Genomic DNA, 23269 nt, shown 5'->3' on the forward strand with positions numbered 1-23269 from the left:
GAGAGAGAGAGAGAGAGAGAGAGAGAGAGAGAGAGAGAGAGAGTGTGTGTGTGTGTGTGTGTGTCTCTAGGTGTTGTTGCTGAAGGAGAAAGGGAGGGGACAAGAAGCAAAGAGGAAGAGCAATTATTCCTTATTTATACATTGGTTCAACCAGTTTTTATTGAGCATCTATTACATGCCAGATACTGTTCGAGACCCAGGAGAATCAGGAGTGAGCCAGAAGACAAAATTCCCTGTCCTCATGCATATTCATTAAAAATGGAAGGTGGCAGACACCAAGCATAAAAAATACATAAATCACACAGTCGGTTAGAATGTGATGAGTGCTACAGAAAGAATTAAGTCGGGTTCAGAAGATGGGAGAATCAGGAAACAATTTTAAAGCGAGTCGTCAGGGCAGGTTTGGGAAGGGGACACGTGAGCATAGACTGGAAGGAGGTAAGAGAGCGAGCCCCGTGGATGTCCAGGGAAGGAGCACATGTAGGTGGTGCAAAGGCCCTGAGGCAGAAGTGTGAGTCGTGGAGGGCACCAGCAGCAGCCACCCCCAGGCTGCCCCTGGTGCCCTCTGCACTGATGCTGGCTCCCTGGGATCCCGAAGAACCCAGGCTTAGGCGCTGGGTTCTGTCTATGTGCTGAGATCATTCTGTACTAGATGTTACTTTTTCCTTTCTCTAAATTTTACTCCTAATGACTTTTTTTACCCCTGCCCCCGCTTTTGGTGGTGCCTGCAGCATGCAGACATTCCCTGGGCCAGGGATCGAATCTGTACCACAGCAGCGACCCAAGCCGCTGCAGTGACAGTGCTGGACCCTTAACCTGCTGCACCACAAGGGAACTCTCGCCTAATGGTTAATTTTGCTCCTTCCAAGATAATTCTGTGGCCTGGAAGTTGATTTAAGGAAAGAAGGGGAGCGGCATCACTGCAATAGAAAAAGCAAAATCGAGACTCGGGGGTCCTCAGGTTCCAAACAGATCCTGCCACATATTTCAAGCCTTTTGGGCACAGGGCTCTACCTCTCTGGTCTTCCGTGTCCTCGTTTAGAAATTGCAAAGGGTGTCCTTTGGTGGCTTTGGGGCTGTTCTCGGACTCTGAAGCCAGTAAGATGGGAAGTGGCGTGGAGTGACGTCTAGTGAGACGGCAGGGGAGGCCCTGGGACTTCTGCCAGCAGAGGACTCTGGGCACATGCTAATATGTGCCGCCGCCGGTTTTCACCCCTAGACTCGAAGAGTTCGGCTTCACCCTTAAAATGGAACATTCCATCCGAGTCCGTCCAGAATCCCCAGTGATAACAGAGGCCACACCGCTGATGGCGTTCGTCTCCTCGGTTCCTCTGCGCCCTCGAGGCGTCAGCTTTCCCCCTGCGCTGCGCTGCGCGGGTCCTTCAGTCTGCAGGGAGCGTGACCCTGGTGGGGTCTGGGGCTCCTCTTTTTTTCTCTTTGGCCCCAGAGAGTCCCTGCCCGTCTCACTGTCATCATCTGGGATGCCTGGCGTCTTTCCTCCGCTCTGGCGACGAGGAGGTGGGGAGGGGACGGAGTGTGTCATGGGCATCCCATTGTCCCATGTGGCGCAAAATCACTATGAATTTCACAATGGGACCGTGTGTGAGAGGCTGTGGGGGCAGAGCTGGAGCCGGCAGCCGTTTCCTTTGGGGGGAAGAAGGTTCAACCCGGATCGAAGCCTTTCCTCTTTCACTTTACGAGGCTGAATCGCCTTTGCCTGTCGTTGCTTTCTTGCTTATGCCTCAGCGCTTCCTCTGTTTGCCTTAAATGACGCATCTTGTTTAGCATCCTTGGCTGCGTTTAGGGCAGCGGGGCAACAGAGGAGTGGCTTCCAAAACTGGGGTTCTCTTCCTTTCCTGGAGCTTTTTATTTTAAGTGGGAGCATGGCGCTCGCTCAGCCTTGGGGAGACATGGACCCACTCACATGCCTTCCATGAACGATGGGGTCTGAGATGTTTGGTTTGTTGAACTTCTGATTTGTCGTCTATTCCCCAGGCCTTTTAAGAGCAGAGACAAAAATCCCCCCCTTACTTCTGACCGTTCCTGTGATGCCCTTTGTCTCCGTCGACTGTTGAGAGAGAAATTTTATTTGGAATATTCATAACAAGTCTATCGCTAATTATCACTTTAACAGTGTGTTATGGAGTGTATCCATGCAGTCATCTGGAAAGGCACATATGCCATGAAATTTGGGATTTGCCGGGTACCGCGTGTGCCCACTCTGAGTGTTTCATCAGATCTTTGCTCCGGGAGGAAGCAGAGGTGCGTCGCAAGGGAGGTTGGAGGATGGACCTGGCCACTAAATGCCTGCACCTCCCTTTCTGTCCTCATAGCAACAATTGCCAGGGTGAGTTGCTTTCTAGTGTATAAGAAAAGCCTCTTAACTTTCTCACACCGAAGCCTCCCTCTGGACAGCGACGCAGATTGGAGCAGAGGCCGCCCGGGTCGACACCCCAAGGGCAGGTCGCAGGCGAAGAGGAGCCTGCGGGCCCCAGTGTCTTCCTCCCACTGTGGCAAGAGGGCGGGGGCTCAGATCTCGTCCCATCCCGTGAGCAGCCCTCGGAAGCAGAGGCAAAGGCGCGTCGCCCCCTCGGGAGAGGTCAAGAGTGCATACGCCGCTTTTTCTCCCTCCTTCTGCTCTCTCTTCTCCCAGGAAGGAGAATGACCTCGTGCTGGGTTCCTTCTTGAGGGTCCTCGGTGGGCCTGAGCCTCGGGAATGGAGGATACAGTATCACCGAGGCACGGGGAGCTCTTTCCACCAAGACCTCCGGATGGAAGTGATGAGTCAAGCCCCAGGGGCTGCCTGCAAATGAGGCCCAGGGTAATGGAGCGTAATGGAGCCAAGCTCCTGGTTGAAGAGTTCAGTCCTGCTGCAGTAATAAATCAAGGAGCCTTTACGGGAGGCCAGTCGTGGGTCAGCGGGGAGCCATCCGCCAAAACCTGGCTTTGTGCGACTCCGGGGAGCTTTGTGGGTCCTGCTTTTAACGTGAGTGGGGGATTCAGGCCCAGTCTTTCCTGGATATCCTTGGAAAGGGCTGAGGGATGTAATTTGGATGGTTGTCGAGGTGAGTCTTACAATGAGCTATTTATAATGAGGTTTTATGGCACTTGGAGCCTGGTGTTGCTAGATGTTACTTCAGAAATAATAACAGTATTATTATTTTTGCTGAGGACTTACTGTATTCCAGGCCCATTATTCATCAAAATCATTAACAAGCAGCATTAATGGAGCGAGCATTTGTGGTAGAGCAAACCCTTAAGCACTTTAGATACTTATACCTTCCTAGACATTCCCAGAAGGAGGTTCCCAGAACTGAGGTTCAGCGCATTAGACCAGCTGTTCCGAGGAAGCTGCATGCAGGAAAACGGCGGTTGAGGCTGAATTTTCACAGCAGTGCCTTTCTCCCCCCCTTTTAAAGCTGCAGGAAAAAGTGCTCTGAGGAACAGCCCCAAGAAAGTGGGGCGAAGGGCAGAAAATAGGCTATTTCCTGGCTCTGTGTGGTCAGAGGGTGATGGCGCCCAGCATTCGGCTCTGGGGGCTTTGCACCTGTCTGCAGTGCGTTGTAAAAACCCTGTGCTGGCTGCTTCCTTGAAGGATGGATTCAATAAACCCTGGATTTCTGGATGTTTGGTTTCTTTGTGTGTGTTTGGGGTCGTGGCGGGATCCTGGAGGAGTGGGTTGGGTGGGATAATTCTGGGTGTGTTGAAAAAGCAAGCCACGGCGAGCAGATGCTGCCGCAGCCCTCATCCACAGGCAGGTGGCCGCAGGCGGGTGGGTGGAGGAGGTGGCAGGGTTCGTAGGTGGAAATGCGGGCCAGCTTTGTTCTGGTCCGGCCTGGGTCCGGCCAGGCCACATCCATTAGCTGTGCCAACACCGTGCTAATAGGTGGGTGATTCATCTCCTTCCTGAGTTTTATTACCGGACAGAGACTCTAACGGCCCTTTGATTTAGCAAGTTAATAAAGTAAGCTATCAGGCTCCACTGTTTGACCGCTGACTGGATCGCCTGGGGCTTGTTGCTTTCTGATATTGTTTTAGTGTTGAAAAGAGAGAAAGCGGGGGATTTGCAGACTCTGCAGGGGTCCCCCAGCTCCTTCCTGGGCAGCCCTGCCAGCTTGCACCCCTTCAGGGCCAGGTGTTCCCACCTGTGCAGGACTGGCAGGCTGGAGTGGCTGAGGATCTAACTGGCTCCGCGGATGTCGTGGCTGGAGGTTAATACCTGAGGATCGGATGGTCTGAGGTGTCTGGGAAAGAGGGAGAGGGTTAGATGAGAACGTGGAGGTCTCTACATAGGGCGCTGTGTTAGTCTCTGGTGGCTGCTGGAACAACTAACTGCAAACTAGGTGGCTCAAAGCACAGAGGTATGCCCTCTCACAGTTCTGGAGGCCAGAAGTCTAAGGTCAAGGTGTCAGCTTCTGGCCTCAGCTCTTCCTGGCTTCTGGTGATGGCTGGCAGCGCTTGGCCTTCCTCGTCTTGGAGATACGTCACTCCAGGTGCTGCCTCTGTCCTTACCTGGCCCTCTCCCTGTGCGGGTCTCTGTGTCTTTTCTTCTTAAGAGGAGTCTTGCTGGATTTGGGACCCGCTCGAAATCCAGGATGACTTCGTCTGAACCGGTTACGTCCGTAAAGGTCTTCTTCCCAAATAAGGTTCTGGTTGGGTTGGATGTGAATTTGAGGGGGACACCATTCAGGGGCTCTTTAGGAACAAGTGACAAAGGTGTAGGGACCGAGGTGAATGGATTCATGGAAGGAGGAGTTTAGAGGGCTGAGCTCAGGTTGCAGCCTCCAGTTGAACTTCTGGGGGTGACGGAAATGTGCCGTAGTTGTGCTGTCCACGTTGGTGGGCACACTTGAAACAGGGCTAGGGAACTGGATTTTAACGTGTATTTCATTTAAATCATTTGAATAGTCACATGACCAGTGGCTACCATATCGGACTTGTGCAGAGTCATTTGCATCCGGGGTGGTTGCCAGGTGTTTACAGTGCTGAGCAAGCCGCCCTGTCGCTCCTTCCCCGCCTGGAAGAGGGTGTCATACAAAGGGCTCTGCTGCAACTGGGTCCCGAAGTAAAGCCACACGGTACTCGGGAGTCTACGTGGGCACCACCCGCGCGGCAGGGAGCAGCTGGGGGTCGCCGTGGTGGAGCTGCAGTAGCTCTGGGTGCAGGGGGCAGTGGACTCCATGGTGAAGAATCTGGAGAGAGAGAACATCCAGAAGAGGCAGGGCTTCATGTTCCGGTGCAGTGCCCACTGTTCTGAGGACAGCCAGGCATCCGTGCAGCAGGTGCGCCAGGGCTTTGAGTGTTGCCCCCCCTCCCCCCGCACCTCTGCCTCAAGCCCAGGCCCTGGTCACCAGCAAGTTGGAGGAGTTCCAGGACTGTCTGCTCTGCGCTGCAGTGACAAAGCCAAAGATTCAACAGATGTGGGGACTAAAGAGCTCCAGGTGAAGCGGCAGGTGGCAAGCGGTGTGACCAAGGGTGTGGACGACCACATGAGCCTCATCCCAGCCACGACCAGGAAGGTGAAGGCGTCCCTCTCGTCCAAGGGGAAGTAGACATCTGCCGTTGGCCACTGGCGCTGAGGGCGGGGGTCTATGTCAAAAGAGGGATGGGGGGAGTTCCCGTCGTGGCGCAGTGATTAATGAGTCCGACTAGGAACCATGAGGTTGCGGGTTCGGTCTCTGCCCTTGCTCAGTGGGTTAACGATCCGGCGTTGCCGTGAGCTGTGGTGTAGGTTGCAGACGCGGCTCGGATCCCGTGTTGCTGTGGCTCTGGCGTAGGCCGGTGGCTACAGCTCCGATTCGACCCCTAGCCTGGGAACCTCCATATGCCTCGGGAGCGGCCCAAGAAATAGCAAAAAGACAAAAAAAAAAAAAGAGGGATGGGGGTTTTGGGTCTTCTAAGCCAAGTTCATGAATGAAGAAATTACAGATGGAAGCAGGTTTAAGGCACCTGTCACTTGCCCCTGGACACTGGTTCCTTCGTGTTTCAGTCCTAGAAAGTGAAATGGGAAAATGGATCTGGGGCTAAAATTTGGGTCAGGGATCGCACGGGAGAGTTTTTGAGCCTCAGTCTCGCGTGGCAAGTGCCTATCCTGGCAGCAGGGACCCGCCCGCATAGCAGAGCCCTCCGGCGTGTCAGAGTCCCTAGTACACAGATACCAACAGGCTGGCAGCTTCCTCTAACCTGCCTGTGACCTAGTGGCGTGTGAGGAGACGTGTTTCTGCTTCTTGCCAGCCAACCTCCTCCTATTTACCAGAAGGATGAACACACACCGAGCCATTGTCCACAAAGTACAATAAAACAAAATCCACAAGGTCACCAATTTAGGAGGGGGCTTCCAGGGTTTTATTTTATACACAAGGATATGAAGTTGGTTTGAGATGTGGCGTTGGGAGCGGTAGTGCGGATGAGCGCTTTGAAAGGGTCCTTGTGAGTACTCGCTTCTGGCCATCGAGATGTGGGTGTGCCTTACTTAAAATGCTCACACGTTGACATCTTTCAGCCTGGAGACCTTGCCGAGATATGAGAGGGGATGTCGGACGGTGTGGGAAGCAGGTCTCCCTTTCACCGGCAGCCACGACGGCCCTGAGGCTGCAGCAGAGGGACGGGGCGGTCTTACGGTGCCACTCACCCTTGGAGGATCTCAATTGCGTTCTGTACTAGGATTCGGGAGTGCACAGTGCAAGAGGAACTGCCGTCTGCTTAGTTCAGAGAGTTGTGAAGGACTGGATTTGGAAAAATCTGGCTTTCATAAAACAGAATGGAACGAAAGCCTAAATCCAGTTTTGCTTATGTTGCCACTTAAAGAGCAGGGCTCAGTTGAGATGACCCCTGGGCAACGTGAAGGTCAAGGGAGAAAAAGTAAGCGACTCGGGGCTGGCTGTGACTCCTTAGAAAAGAGAAACAGGCCTCATGAGCCAATACCGCTTTTGCCAGGGCCTTTGTTCTTACCCCAGTTCTGGCACCTTATGGTCTTTTTACCAGCTTATCGCTTAGAATGATAATATGGCCTGTGTGTTTGCTGTTTTGAGACTGAGATGTATTTTCCTGGTGGTTTGGTTTTAAAAATAAATAGGGTTTAATTGTTTTCACCCCAAAACAAAAAACTAAAACCCCCAAAGTAAGCTATGCCACAGTTGATGCAGGGTCCTCTCACCGCCAGTGGTGCCCATTAGTCAGGGTTGGGTTGGCCCCTCCAGGGTAGTCACACACACAGCATCTCCATCGCCCTGCTGCCAGGGTGCCCATGCTCCACCCGAGATTCTTTAGTTCCGCCCCTGAGAATGCTCCAGTGGGCAGTGTAGGGAGAGATACCATGCATGTGCCCACAGGTGGCCCTGCCTTCATCTTCAGAGCTAGAGAAGGCCTCCTGGAGGACTCGGTGCTGAAGCCGAGACCTATTTCTGCTACCGAAAGCCCTGTGTGCAGCCACAAGCGCAGGGGCTCGGATCACAGACCTTCAGAGCCAGGGAAGCCTCAGCAGTTATCGGGATGTGGTTGCCAATGTTTGTAAACCACCAGAGCTTCTTCAAAGGAAAAGTCTCTTGGGCTCTTTAGATGTAGGAGGCTGCTTTGGGTTGATGGGTGAGGGGAGGAGGAGGCCAGAGACCTTCGTAGGGCACCCCCTTGCCCTCCTCTGTGGATCCTGAACCACAGTGCGAGGAAACCACAGGTTGAACTGCCCCCCCCCCCGGGCTGACCAAGAAGTGGAGGTCCAGAGAGGTAGAGAAACTTAACAAGGGCACACAGCAAGTTGTGTGATGCATGTTGTCGATGGGCAGATTTCTGATCATCCATCCCTGGGCGCCCCAAAACCTTGATACCCTTCTTGAGAGTCGATAATGTAGCCCAATTATCAGCTACTATGAATGAATAAACTGTGGGACTTCTGCTCTAGGACCAGGTGCCTTTCTGACTTTAATCCCGTCAGGAAATATCATTTTGTTTGGTTGCTATTTTTATTTTGCAGACTGGCTGAGGTCTGTAGGCGGTCCTAAGTTATGCATGGTTGCCACTCCCAGCTGCCGTGCATCAAAAGCCCATGACATGCTGGGTACTGGGAAGTCCCCTCCTGTGCCACTGACTCTCCATGGTTCAGGGAGGTTGGTAGATGAGAAAACTGAGGCTGAAAGAAGTGGAGAAAAGATTAAAAGCCCCTGCTCTTTGCAAGAGATATGCCACCTCCCCAGGAAGATGAAGATAAATGTGAAATGCCCTGGATCGAGTAGAAAGAAATTGCTAAAAAAAAAAAAAAATCAGAGTGCCATTTAAGGGTGAAGATTGGACTGTGTGACTCAGGAGGAAAGGGAGGCCAGACCTGAGGCTGACCACAAGCGGATGCAAGGCAGCCAAACATCCAGCAGGGATGGCTTGGGGTCTGAAAGGGTGGTAAGAAAGCAAGGAGTGAAATGGCAAAATTGTAGAAAAGGAGACTAGTTCTCTGGTTGTCAGGGTGGGAGAGGAGGTGTGGCTCTAAAAGGGCAACAGGAAGGATCCTGTGGTATCAGAAATGCTCTGTATCCTCATTGTATTGATGACCGCATCTAGAAGTTATAATGTTGCAGTTTCGCAGGATGTTATCACTGGGGGAAATGGTGACAAGGATATGGGATTTCTCTATGTTATTTCCTAAAGCTCCATGTGAATCTATAACCATCTCAGCAAGTTTAATTAAAAATGTGTAGTTTCCATTGTGGCTCAGCAGGTTAAGTATCCATGAGGATATGGGTTTGACACCTGGCCTCGCTCAGTGGGTTAAGGATCCACTGTTGCTGTGGCTCTGGTGTAGCCAGGATCTGCAGCTCTGATTCTACCCCTAGTCTGGGAACTTCCATATGCCATGGGTACAGCCCCCAAAGGGAAAAAAAATGTGTATGTAAGGGCTCAGAATCAAGATGGCAGAGTGGTAAGATGTGGAACGCACCTCTTTCCACTGTACATCAAGAATACATCCGCACATGGAACCGTTTTCACAGAACACCTACTGAACACTAGTGGAAGACCTCAAACAAGGACAAGAAAGATCCCCATGGGTAGGGAGAAAGGAAAAAAAAAAAAAAGAGGAAGCGGGACGGGGCCCGCCCACCTGGGAGGGAGCTGAAGGAGAGGAGAGTTTCCTGCACCCTGGAAAGCCCCATCATCAGTGGGGAGATCAGCCGAGACAGAAAAGTAGCTTCAGAGGCTCAGAGGAGAGAACAACAACTGGTTTGTGGCAGGCAGGACAGGGAGAGACCTACATAGACATTCCATGCGACCACCTTGCATACTCCAGCCTGAGACTCCTCTCTGCTAGTATGGGTGGGGGTTGGGTGCTGGAACTTGGGTTTTGGTGGACAGGTCCTGGGAAAGAACTGGTGTTGACTGCGTGGTGACAGCCTAGGGACTGGAGCATGGTACAGCTGTAATTGAGAGTGTTCGTGGAAGAAGCCCTGGCCTGCCATAGAAACAGAGCGCCACTGTTAAGTGCCATGCAAAGGGAGGGGTAGTGCCACCATGGCAGCTTTTTTCCCCATGCACTGGCCTCTGCCTCTGCAGGCTCCAGGAGAAGCTCCTGCCTTGGCAGAACATGAATAGCAGAATGAATAATGCAGAAGAACAAATGAGTGATCTGGAAGATAGAATAATGGAAATCACTCAATTAGAACAGCAGACAGAAACCTAAACAAACAAAAAAAATGACATCTATATGAGACCTGTGGGCTAATATAAAGCATGCCAGTCTATGCATAATAGGGATCTCAGGAAAAGAAAAAGAAGAGGGGATTGGAAATCTATGTGAATAAATTATGGCTGAAAACTTCCCAAATCTAAAGAAGGAAATAGATATCTAGATACAGGAAGCACAGAGGGTCCCAAACAATATAAACTCAAACAGACTACACCAATACATATAATAAAAATGGCAAAAGTTAAAGATAAAGAGAGGATTCTAAAGGTGGTAAGGGGAAAGCACAGAGTTAATGACAAGGGCGCCCCCATAAGGCTATCTGCTGATTTTGCTGCAGAAACATTGCAGGCCAGAAGGGAGTGGCAAGATTCAAAGTCCTTTCAGAGAAAACTGCAACCTAGGATACCCAGCAAAATTATCATTTAGAATAGAAGAAGAGACAAAGAATTTTTCAGACAAGGAAAAACTGAAAGAATACAGAAATACCAAACCTTTCCTAAAGGAAACATTGAAAGGGAGTCTCCAAATAGAAAAGAGGAATTTATAGGAAAGCCACAATTAGAAAGGAAATCACTCAAATAAGCCAGTACACAGATTTTTAAAAATTAAAACAGTTCTGTGAAAGTGATGATAACCTCAGTGAACAGCAAAAGGGTGAGCATGAAGACGCAAAAGAGGACATCAAAGTCATAACATGCAGGGGAGGAGAGTACGAAAATGTAGGGTTTTTTCCTAGAATGCGATTGAGCCTACATGACTACCAGTCCAAAGCAAGTAGAAATAGGAAGAATAGCTAATAATATGTAGCATACTTGAAAAACAGGGCAATACAAATCAAAAATATATGCAGTAGTTTCACAAAATCCAAGACAGATAGAACATAAGTGCAATACAAAAGAAAATCATCAAACCATAAAAGGTAAAACATAAAGATAAAGAAAGGGACAAAGAAGAAATATAAAATTAATGGAAAAACAAGGGTTAAGGTGGCAATAAATACATACTTATCAATAATTCCCTTAAATATCAATGGACTAAATACTCCAGTCAAAAGACAGTGACAGTTTGGATAGAAAAAAAATGTGAGATGAGTCTACAATATGCTCTACAAGAGACCTATTTTAGGGCAGAGAACACATGTAGATTGAAAGTGAGGGGACAGAAAAAGAGTTCATGTAAACAGAAATAACAAGAAAGTGAAGTTTGCATACTCAAATCAGACAAAATTGACTTTAAAACAAAGGCTATAAAGAAAGATAAAAAGGATATTATATAATGACAAGAGGCTCAATAGAAAGAATATTACACTCTTCAACGTATGTGCATCCAATATAGGAGCTCCCAAATACATAAAACAAACACTAAGAGATATAAAGGGAGACATTGATAAGAATACAATAATAGTAGGAAGCTTTAACACCCCACTCACATCAATGGGCAAATCTTTTGAGACAGAAAGTCAAAAAGGCAACAGAGATCCTAAGTGATGCAATAGAACAGTTAGACTTAATTGATATCTTCAGGACATTACATCCAAAAAATGCATAATATACATTCTTTTTAAGTGCACATGGAACATTTTCTAGGATTGGCCACATACTGGGGCACAAAATAAGCTTCAACAAATTTAAGAGTGTATAGGAATTATTTCCAACATCTTTTCTGACCACAGTGGCATGAAACTAGAAATCAACCACAGAAAAAGAAATGAGAATAAAAAACAACTACATGGAGATTGAAAAACATGCTACTAAAAATTAGTGGGTCAACAATGAAATCAAAGAGGAAATTGGAAAATACCCTGAGGCAAATTATAATGAAAACACAACCATACAAAATGCGTGGGATGCAGCAAAAGCAGTTCTTAGAGGGACGTTCATAGTGATGTAGGCATTTTTTAAGAAACAGGAAAGTGAGTTCCCATTGTGGCATTGTAGGTTCAGAACCTGACATAGCATCTCTGAAAATAGGAGTTTGATCCCTGGCTTCACTCAGAGGGTTAAAGATCCAGCATTGCTTCAGGCTGTAGTGTAGGTCACAGGTGTCACCATTGTTGTTGTGGCTGTGGTGTAGGCTGGCAGCTGCTGCTCCAATTCAACCCCTATTCTGGGAACTTCCTATGCTGCAAGTGGCACTGTAAAAAGAAAAAAGAAAAATTAACTGGAAAAATCTCAAAGAACCTCACATGCCACCCAAAAGGATTAGAAAAAGAAGAACAAACAAAACCTAAAGTCAGCAGAAGGAAAGAGATAAAGAGCAGAGAAAGAATAAATAAAATAGAGATTAAAAACAATAGAAAGAATCAAGAAAATCAAGAGTTGGTTCTTCGAAAGGGTAAACAAAATTGACAAACTTCTGGCCAGGTGCAACAAGAAGAAACAAGAGAAGACCCAAATAAACAAAGTAAGAAATGAGAGAGGAGAAATCACAAGTGATAATGCAGAAACACAAAAAAAGAATTTTATGAACAATTACATGCCAATAAATTTGACAACCTAAAAAGAAATGCACAACTTTCTAGAAACATACATCCCACCAAACTGAATCAAGAAGAAATAGATAATTTGAACAGACCAATCATTAGAAATGAAATAGGATCTGTAATTTAAAAAACCCCACAAAACTCAAGTTCCCATCATGGTGCAGTGGAAAGGAATCTGACTAGGAACCGTGAGGTTATGGGTTCGATCCCTGGCCTCGCTGTGGTGTAGGTTGCAGATGCAGCTCGGATCTGGCGTTGCTGTGGCTCTTGTGTAGGCCGGCGGCTACAGCTCCAATTAGACCCCTAACCTGGAAACCTCCCTATGCTGCAGATGCAGCCTGATAAAGACAAAAGACAAAAACAAACAAACAAAACAACAACAACAAAACTCTTTACAAACAAAAGTCTAGAACCAGATGGCTTCACCAGGGAGTTCTGCCAAACATACAAAGAGGAACATTAACCAATCCTTCTCAAACTCTTTCAGAAGATGGAAGAGGAAGGAACACCCCTAAAGACATTCCACGAAGCCACCATCACCATGATACCAAAGCCAGACAAAGACACTATTGAAAGAGAAAATTTTAGGCCAATGTCTTTGAATATAGGCACAAAAAATATCAACAAAATATTAGCAAACCAAATCCAACAACACATAAAAAAGATCACACACCATGACCAAGTTGGATTCATCTCAGGGTCACAAGGGTAGTTCAGCATATGCAAATCAATGAATGTGATGTATCACCTCGACAAAAATAAAGACAAAAATTACATGATCATTTCGATAGATGAAGAAAAAGCATTGGATAAAATTCAACAACCATTCATGATAAAAACTTTTACCAAAGTGGGTATAGAGGAAACATCTCAACATAATAAAAGCTATTTATGACAGACCCACAGCCAACTTAATACTCAATGGTGAAAAGCTGAAAGCTTTACCACTAAAATCTGAAACAAGATAAAAATGCCTGTTCTCACCACTTATATTCAACATAGTATTGAAAATCCTAGCCACAGAAATCTGACAAGAAAAAGAAATAAGATGTTTTGAAACTGGTAGGGAAGAGGTAAAATTGTCATTATATACAATGACATGATACTATATAGAGAAAATCCTAAAGACTCCACACAAAAGCTACTCAGACTGGAGTTCCTGTCGTGGCTCAGTGGTTAGCAAATCTGACAGGAACCATGAGGTTGAGGGTTTGATCCCTGGCCTTGCTTAGTGGGTTGAGGATCTGGTGTTGCCATGAGCTGTGGTGTAGATTGCAGATGCGGCTCGGATCCCGTGCTGCTGTGGCTCTGGTGTAGGCCGGCGGCTACAGCTCTGATTCAACCCCTAGCCTGGGAACCTCCATATGCCGTGGGAGTGGCCCAAGAAATGGCAAAAAGACAAAAACAAACAAACAAACAAAAAAAACTATTAGGACTGATAAATTAATTCAGCAAGGTAACAGGATACAAGATTAACATACATAAACTGATTGCATTTCTTTACACTAAGAAAGGGAATGTAAATAAATGGTCCATTTTAAAATCACATCCCCCAAAATACTTAGAAATAAACCTCACTAAAGAGGTGAAAGTCATATGCTGAGAACTACAAAGCATTAATCAAGGAAACTAAAGATAATGCATAGAAATGGAAAGATATCCCATGCTCTTGGATTAGAAGAATTAATATTGTTAAAATGGCCATACTACCCAAACAACGTACATATTTAGATCCCTATTGAGTTACCCATTACATTTTTTACAGAACTAGACCAAATCCTAAAATTTATATGGAAACATAAAATACCCAGAATTGCCAAAGCAATCCTGAGGAAAAAGAACTAAGAAGGAGGCATAACACCCCCAGACTTCAAATAATACCACAAGCCTACAGTAATCAAAACACCATGCTCCTGGCACAAAAACAGACATATGAATCAATGGAACAGAATAGAGAGTCAGTGGAATCAATGGAACACATCTATGGACAATTAATCTTCAATGAAGGAAGAATATACGGGGGAGAAAAAAATAGTCTTTTCAGCAAATGATGGGAAAATTGGACCGCCCAATCAATTTAGAACATACCCTCACACCATACAAAAACAAAAAACAAAAAACTCAAGATGGCTCAAAGATTTAAGTATTAGACAAGATAAGAGAAAAGAACATAGGCAAAACATTCTTTGATATAAATCACACCAGTGTTTTCTTAGGCCAGTCTCCAAGGCAGTAGAAGTAATAGCAAAAATAAACAAGTGGAACCTAATCAAACTTACAAGCTTTTGAACCGCAAAGGAAACCATAAACAAAACAAAGAGACCCTTCGGTCTGGGAGAAAATATTTGCAAATTATGTGACTGACAAGGGCTTAATTTCCAAAATATATAAACAGCTCATATAATTCAATAACAAAGACAACCCAGTTGAAAAATGGGCAGAAACCCTAGACAGACATTTCTCCAAAGAAGACGTACAAATGGCCAATAGCGCGTGGAAAGATGCTCATCACTGATTATTACTGAAATGCAAAGCAGAACTACACTGAGGTTCCACCTCACACTGGTCAGCATGACCATCATTAAAATTCTACCAATAATAAATGCTGGAGAGGGTGTGGAGAAATGGGTGTCTTCTTAAATAGTTGGCGGTAGTATAAATTGCTGCAGCCACTATGGAAGACAGTATGGAGGTTCCTCAATAAACTAAAAGTAGCGTTGCCGTGTGATCCAGAAACCCTATTCCTGGGCCCGTGCCCAGACAAAACCGTAATTTGAAAAGATATGTGCACCTCTATGTTCATAGCAGCACTTCTTACAATAGCCAAGACATGGAAACAACCTACAGGCCCATCAACAGTTGCATGGATTAAGAAGCTGTGGTACATGTACACAATGAAATACTACTCAGCCATAAAAAAGAATGAAATAATGCCATTTGCGGCAACGTGGATGGACCTAGAGGTTATCACACAGAGTAAAATAAGCCCGGCAGAGAAAGCCATACCATGTGAGACCACTTGTATGCGGAATCTAAAATGCAGCACAAATGAACGTACCTGTGAACCAAAAACGGACTAACCAGCATAGAGAACAGACGTGTGGTTTCCAAGGGGGAGAGGGATAGGGCAGGGAAGGACTGGGAGTTTGGGATTAGCAGAGGCAAAAACCAAGGTCCTACCGTATGGCGCAGGGAATGCCATTCAGTACCCTGTGATTAACTCTAATGGAGAAGAACATGAAGAAGACTATGTGTAACACCGAGTAGCTGCTGAATAGCAGAGATGAGCACGTCGTTCTCAATCAACTGCACTTTAAAAAAGAATTGTTTAAGTGTATATAAACCCCGAAAAAGGAAAGCAAGGGGTTCACGGGGTCACCTGCATCACAGGAGCAGAGCTTCTATGATTTGCGTGCCCTGAAAGCGAGCCTGAACGCTGTCTCCTGCAGCGAAAAGGACGTATTCGCGTATCTGCACGAGAGACACTGGGCTTAACGTGGGCCCCGCAGACCGAAGGGCCACCCCTGAGTGGACGCTGCCAGGACAGAAGGCGGCGCTAGAGACAGTGTGATGGAGGCCAATCAGAATCCGCAGAGGTGGTGGGGTGGATGTCTGGTAAACACTGGCCTGTCAGGCGGCCTGCAAACACTCACTGAGACACCATGCCAGGGCTGGGGACTTGGGTAAGGAAAAGCGCATGCCTCTCTGTAATTCTCATGTGGTAGAATGGCAGACAGGCACGAAGCACGGAACAAGTGAGTGAGCAGGGCCTTTCAGATGCTGACCGGTGCTCTGGAGAAGACCGAAGAGCAAAGTGTGACTGAGCCACCGAGGGGCTGCTTTGCTTGGAGTTGGTCAGGGAGGGCTCCTCGGAGGAGGGGGTGTTTGAGGGATACCCTGATGACAAGGAGGAAGCAGTCACCTGGGAAGAACAGGTGGAAAGTCCCTGAGACAGAATAAGCTTGTTGTGTTTGAGGAAAAGGGGCCACTGTGTGAGAGTGTGTGTGTGTGTGTGTGTGTGTGTGTGTGTGTGTGTGTGTGTGTGTGTGTGTGTGTGGTGGGGGGTTGGAGGCGTTGACGCGGAGGGAGATGAGACTGGGGGATTGAAAGGGCCAGATCCTCTAGGTTCTTGTGTTTGCTAAGGAGGTGGCACTGGGAAGCCCCTGGAAGTTTCGAAGTCGGGGAGGGATGTGATGTGCCGTGTCAGGGTGGATTGCAGAGGAGCAGGAGTGAGGAGAAGGGAGAGCACAGCCTGCTGCCCCGATGGTCCAGGCGAGATGGTGGTGTGATGGGCCTTTGGCAGTGGAAAGGGAGAGAGAGGTTGGGTTTGAGGATACTCTGGAAGGAAAGCCATCAGGGATTTCCTGGTAATTGGGTCAGACGGTGTCACTGCTGTGCTCAGAAATCTCCAGCGTCTCCCATGTGCTTCGAGCAAAATCCAGAGACCTCACCGTGACCAGCACGGTCCTGCCTGCTGCTCCAGTCTCACCTCCCAGCCCTTCAGCTTCCATCACTGCTTTCTGGCTCCAAGCACATTCCCACCCCAGGACCTTGGCGCTTGCTTTTCTCTCTGCCTGGAATATCTCCTCTGGCCATCCCATCTCGAATAGCATTCTCTGTAACTCGTTATTCTCTTACTTTCCTGTATTATTTTTTTCAGAGCATTTGTCACTACCTGACACTATAGAGTGTCTGCGTCTCTCTTCCCCTGGAATGTAAGCAGAAAGAAGGGACCCAAGTCTGTTTTGCAGGTTGCCAAGACAAAGGCCCCACATGGTGCCTGGAACATAGTAGGTGCTCTTTAAATACTTACTAAATAGACGAATCAATGCACGTCCCCACTAGGATTCTAGCCTGCCTTTGGGAAGCAGCCCCGGCCTCATTGCCTTATGCTGTGAAGACCTGGGGAGCTGTTTCTTCCTCAGTGTTCAGGCCATTCCCACTGTCACTGTCAGCTGCAGCCAGCATTTCCTGAGCACTCATTGTCGGGGAGTGAATGCACCAGACATTGATGGAAACTGCAAAACTGCAATGTATAGGGCAGAGCCAGCCCGCCAGAGCCCACAGAACAGGGGCTGTGATAGAGCCCCCCGCGGAAGGGCCCAGGGAGCTGTGCACTCAAAGCAGGCGGGGGGGGGGGGGGCTGGCAGTGAAGACGCCGCTGTCTCTGCAGAGACCTGAGCAAAGTGACTTTGGCTCCAGGTAGGACACGGGAGATTCTGATGGTGTCTAAAAAGCTGACAGAGGTCCCCGATGGCTGCTCCCCAGCCCATTATCCGTGGCTTCAGACTTCTCCAACCCGCCGCGAGGGGGTGGAATGGGGGGTGTAATGTGAGGTCCAGCCACGGGCCCAGAGGGGCAGGGTCAGCTGACCTTCCAGCCTCTTGATCTTTCTTCTTCTTTGACCCTGCTGGGGATCTTGCCCACACCTCAGACACACAGGAGAGCAGACCCCGCCCTCTGCCGCCGGGAGCAGGGTCCTTTCTGGGGTCAGAGCACTGCTTCCCTCTCCCGCTGTTGCTTCCCGACCCCGGGCTGGTGGTCCCACTGGTTCACGAGCTGGAGGCTCCCACACCGAGCTCAGAAGCATCTCCTCTTTAGCGGTTTCGTCTGAGGGGTCCTCGGGCCTTGGCCAGCTTGTGCTTAGCCATTGTCCACGCGAGCTGGGTGCCACCAGCAAGAGTCATTCAGGGGGAAGGAAGCACCTTTTCATTGTGGCCTCAGGTGAGGTGCTTGTGTCCACGATGATGCTTGAAGCCCGCGGTGCTCAGGGGAGCCTCTGGAGCCCCACCCAGCCCTGTCCTGGGCTCCAGAGACCTGCTGCTCGTTGGCAGATACGCGAAAGGCCCGGGAAAGGGCACAGGCTTGGATCCAGTCTCATCTCTACCATTCATACCTTTGTGCTTTGGTCTAAACTCCTTAGCTGCTCTGAGCATCAGTTCCCTGCCTCTGAGATAGGGATGCTGTCATCCTCTTACTTTAGTCTCTTCCTTTCTTCTTCCCCGAAGCTGCTGGGCCTCAGGTGTAGCTGGTTCGCGGACCAGAGGCCTCAAAAAGCAGACCTGCCATGAGGCGTTGCATTGTTGGGAAGCTGGACTCAGTGACCTCTAAGTTTGCTGCCTGTGCTGGAGCTGTGTATCAGCGTCCAGGACACATGCTGTGGTCAGCCAGGCCATCTGGAGTCCCTGACGGACCCCACTTTGAGAACACTCTTCTGAGCACTTGCTCCTTTTAACTTTCTAACTTGTTAAATTCACACAGTTTGCATACCAGCTTTTGGGGGCCCTAGTAGCAAAAAGCCCTGGACGTTGTTTCTCATTGCGGAACACGTAGAGGTTCTTTCCCCTGGATTACTGTTCCTGTGCCTTCTCCCACCCCTCAAACGAAGAGCCTCCCCTTGGATTTGTCGGATCTGAATCCAGACCAGGGCCCACAGGTTAGGGTCCTTATTTGTTCTCAGTGCCCAAAGTGACAGGTGCAGAAGCAAAATCTGGGTCCACTGGGACAGCTTAGCCAAGCGCTTCAGCTAGAGGAATACTAGGAATGAAGGGTACAAGCAGCCTTGGTTTGGGAACCAGACAGATCGCAGGGCTTTTTAAATGAATTTTTTATTTTGTATTGGAGTGGAGTTGATTTACAGTGCATTAGTGTCAGGTGTACAGCGAAGTGATTCGGTTACACATGAACATACTGCGTTCCTTTTCAGACTCTTTGCCCATATGGGTTATTCCATGGCATTTAGTAGACTTCTCCTTCTCTAGGGTAGGCCCTAATTGTTTTGTATATGGTGGTGTTTGCATGTTAACCCCTAAGTCATCGTATTTTATCCCTCCCATCCCTCTTTCCCCTTCGGTTATATCACATGATGTTTATTTGTCTTTCTCTGTCTGACTTAGTATGATAATCTTTAAGTCCATCCATGTTGCTGCAAATGGCATTATTTTCTTCTTTTTTATGGGTGAGGAATATTCCATTGTATATATGTACCACATCTTTATCCATTCCTCTGTCCATGGATATTTAGGTTGCTGCCATGTCTTGGCTCTGGTACAGGGTGCTTTGATGAAAATTGAGGTGCATGCGTCCTTTTGAGTTATGGTTTTCCATGGATATGTGCTCGGGAGTGGGATTGCTGGATCATATGGTAGCTCTGTATTTCATTTCTTGGAGGAAACTCCATACTGGTTGTACCAGCTTCTACTCCCACCAACAGTGTCAGAGGGTGCCCTTTTCTCTCCACCCTCTCTAGCATTTATTGCTTGTAGACTTTTTGATGATGGATCCTCACTGGTGTGAGGTGGTACCTCATGGTAGTTTTGATGTGCATTTCTCTAACAATTAGCAATGCTGAGCATCTTTTCATGTGCTTATTGGCCATCTGTATGTCCTCCGGAGAAACGTCTGTTTAGATCTTCCGCCCTTTATTTATTTATTTGAGCTGCATGAGCTGTTTGTGTATTTTGGAGGTTTATCCATCAGACAGATCTCAGTTTGAATCCAGGGCCCCGCACTGACTGGGTGGGTGGCGGGGGCGTGGTATGCAGTGTGGTAGGAAATGAAAATGTGAATCAGAGATCCTGGGAAGATTAAATTCGAAAGGGCTTTTACGTGGTCGGCTCTCTGATGGAACACTAGTAATTGCCTACTGTATGACAGGCGCTGTGCTGGAGGCCTCTCAAGGACCCACATCCCAGAGGGCTCTAGGCCAGTGGGCTGCCCCCCCTGATGCTGATGAGTTTTCTGTTTTAGGATGTGCTTTTTACACACACCCTGTGGTTTGGTCGCCGTGAACACCCCGGGCAGTAAGTGCAAGGGTGGAGTCAGCTCCATGTTGCAGGCGAGGGCGCTGGGTGCTGGGGAGGCGAGAGGCAGCTTGGCCATGGTCCACTCACCAGGCTGTGCCAGGGCCGGGCCAGCAGCTAGTGTGTGACTTCTTGCGGGAGTGCCTTCTTCTGCACCACTGCTCCTCAAAGTCCGATCCGCGGGCCGGCGGCACCAGCAGCACCTGGAAGCAGGGAGGAAGGCCCGTTTCAGGCCCGGCCCAGGATCTTGTGCAGGAGAACCGCATTTTGAGGAGATCGCTCCGCGGGTGTGCGCGCGCGGAAATGTCCGAGGCCCTCGGCTCTAGACCAGACCGCTCGCCTCCAGCTGCGAATCGAGGGCTGATTTGTCCCCAAGCCAGGATTCCCATTGTTAAGCAAGAGAGTAAACCTCCTGTGGGGACAGCACTGCGCGGGGACCCAACGGCAAAGCTCTGGGTGGGGACGGTCCCGACCCAACCCCGGCTCCTCCCCTCGTCGGCTCCAGGATGTGTGCGGGGTCCCTTATGTGATCTCTCCCGGCTTCGGTCTCTGTAACTCCGAGGTGCGTAATCAGAGTCCCCACCTCCAAGTGACTGCTGTTTGCCTTCCGAGAGGGGGCCATTCAGCGCCAGCATGGCCTGAGGGCTTGCTCGGGGCCAGGCGCTGCTCCCAGGGCTTCCCGTGAGCCCAGATTCATGCTGGCACTTGGGCAGGCGCCCCCACCATTTCCTCTTATCATTTCCTCCTAGGGCTTGAGGAAGAGACTTCACGCTTTTCATGGGGTTTTTTGGAAAGAGGAGAATGGTTATTTCAAGGTGTTTAAAGCGTTGATGACCCCTCGGTTAAATATACCCCTAAATGCAGGGTCTCCCGTGACAGTTTTACTAGCATTTATATAATCACGAAATGGGCATCTGAAAGCCCACACTCACTGGAGGTTGCGAAATGCTCTGGGAAGCGCCTTTCCAGCCCAAACAAACATTGTATGATTCCCATGTAGTTTATAGACTGAGTAATTTCTAGCTGCATAATCATGTGAGATTATAATGTACTCGAGCTGTCAGAACCCCCAGTGATGACCGCGTTCAACGACCTCGTTCTGCCGATGAGAAACTCAGACTCAGAGAGGTCAAGGCACCTGCCTGAGGTCACACAGGTGGTTAAATGGCAGAAACAGCTGGAGGTAAGGGCTCCTTATGCTCAGGCGAGTACTTTCCATTATGAATGTAACGGACATCTTCTCATTCATTCCTCCAGCAGGTGTTTCTTAAGGGCTTACATTGTGCTGAGTGATGCTTAAAAGCTGGGCAGGTAGTGGCGAGCGGCCTGGCAAGGTGTCTGTCCTCTGGAGCCTGCATCCTGGTGGGAGAGCAGGGAACGACCATGAACACGTAAGAAAGCAAAGGGCAAGAGCAAGACAATTTCAGATTTTAATGATGGCACAGGCGGTAGAGTGCCCGTAGCATGCTCGCAATGGGTTTGGGCAGGAAAGCATTAGACGGGACCGTGTTTTCTGAGATGGTGCATTTGAGATGATCCGTGAATAAAGTCAGGCAGTGAGTCGTGCCGTAGGGGGGCAAGAAACTTCCAGCAAGAGCCCACCTGCTCCCATCTCCCAGGTCTTAATCCTGGTACCAACTGTCACAGGCCAGGTTTCCCAGGAAACAGATTCAGAGATGAGATCTGTGTGCAGAAGCCTTCCTGGGAAGTGAGGGGAGCAGGCTTGGGCCGGGGGAAAAGTTGGGCTATGACGCAGTTGCAGTAAGGGTCAATTGTGCAGAGTTAATTCCGGAGCTGACATGGGGCTTCAGAGCGGGCGTGCGCGGAGGCCAAGGGGCCAGGCCTTTGTCCCTGTGCAGCTGGATTCAGGCTGCCCTTGGGGAGGATGTGCGGTGCCCTTTGGGGATATGCCTTTTGGGTAATACAGCTCCCTTACCTGAAGGCGGTTTCTGGAAAGGGATTCGGTGGGGAGCTGGCAGCCGGGAGAATGACAGGCAGTGCCACAGCCTGTCACTAGGGCACCAAGATTTATTGCTTGCAGGCCCATCCCACTGGTGGGAATAAGGACACCTTTATCTTGATTTATATTCATATCACAATACTGTGAATGTTTAGTGACTTCCAGCTACTGGGCTGGGTACTGCAGGGGCAGGAAGGAATTAGGCACGTTTCCCATCCTGGAGTTTATAAGCCTTTGCAGGGAGAGAGAAAAGCAGACAGACGGTTAAACACGCACCTCCGTAGAGCTCTTCCAGCCAGAGAATTGGACCAAAATACCTTCTCTGTAATAGACGCTGCCGTCACGTAAGCATTCAAAACCATGAGTTGATACTTAGAAAGAATGTCACAGCTGAATGTGGTCATCTTTATTTCATGGGCTAAGGTCATGGGCACAGGTCATGGGCAGAGGTCACGGGCAGAGGTCATGGGCAGTCCGCGGACCCACTTCATTCGCTTCTTTTGGGCGAAGGAAGAGGAGAAGGGAACGATAAATTGCCTCGGAGCCTGAATACTAACAAAAATCGCAAAGATTGCGTCCTTGGCTCAGTGCCAGTGCCGCATCTGAATGAACCCTTTCAGTTCTCTCAGATTCCTGCACTCCAGGTACTATTGTTATTCCACCCTGCAGATGAGGAAGTTGCGAGTAATTTTTTTGCATCATTTTTTAGAGCACTGGTAACACGAAGGCCCTTTTTTTTTTGAAAGAGGCTAATTAACAAAACGAAAATTACGTGGATCCTTCACCTCCCTTCTGGCCCTCGGTGGATGTGTGTGAACGTATTTCATGGTTTCCACCCGTGTGTGTGTATGCGCTGGGTTGCCTTCTGCCCCTCGATAGTCTTATTCTACGGTGGGATGGCATTTTCCCTTTTAATGCGGCCTCTCCACGGATCATTCTGAAAAGCAGGAGGAACAGTGCTTCCTGTGCTCAGCGGTTTCTGTGTTGCCTGCCTGGTGGCCACCGATCTGGATTTGATATCCAGACTATTTTCGGGACCTGGTCGAGCAACCGGGTTGGGTGGAGACAGAAGGGGAAGGCCCCTGGATGTTTCTGACGCCAGTGGGTTGGGCGTCTGAAAGCAGTTTGAGATGAAGAGACACGGTCCGTGTGGTGCTTCCCTTCTGTCATTATCGTCTGGATTTCCACGATTGTGGCTCCCGTTGCTGTAGATAAAAGCAAAGACTGACTTTTCCAGTAGGGATGAGATAGGTATCTAAGTGGGTGTTCTCCCCCCCTTGCGAAGCTTCCCCTCCATCCATGGGGTAATGCAGGCCTCACAGAAGTGGATGTGACATGGCCAGATAGGTCAAGTCAAC

The 23269-nt window shown here is 48.8% G+C and overlaps 1 pseudogene; it reads left to right on the top strand.

Moving 5' to 3' along the window:
* The first annotated feature begins 3796 nt into the window (after nt 1-3796).
* LOC125132369 (protein FAM136A-like) lies at nt 3797-5647 on the top strand (annotated as a pseudogene).
* Nucleotides 5648-23269: the final 17622 nt, after the last annotated feature.

Source organism: Phacochoerus africanus, chromosome 8 (genome assembly GCF_016906955.1).
Source record: "Phacochoerus africanus isolate WHEZ1 chromosome 8, ROS_Pafr_v1, whole genome shotgun sequence".
NCBI lineage: Eukaryota > Metazoa > Chordata > Mammalia > Artiodactyla > Suidae > Phacochoerus > Phacochoerus africanus.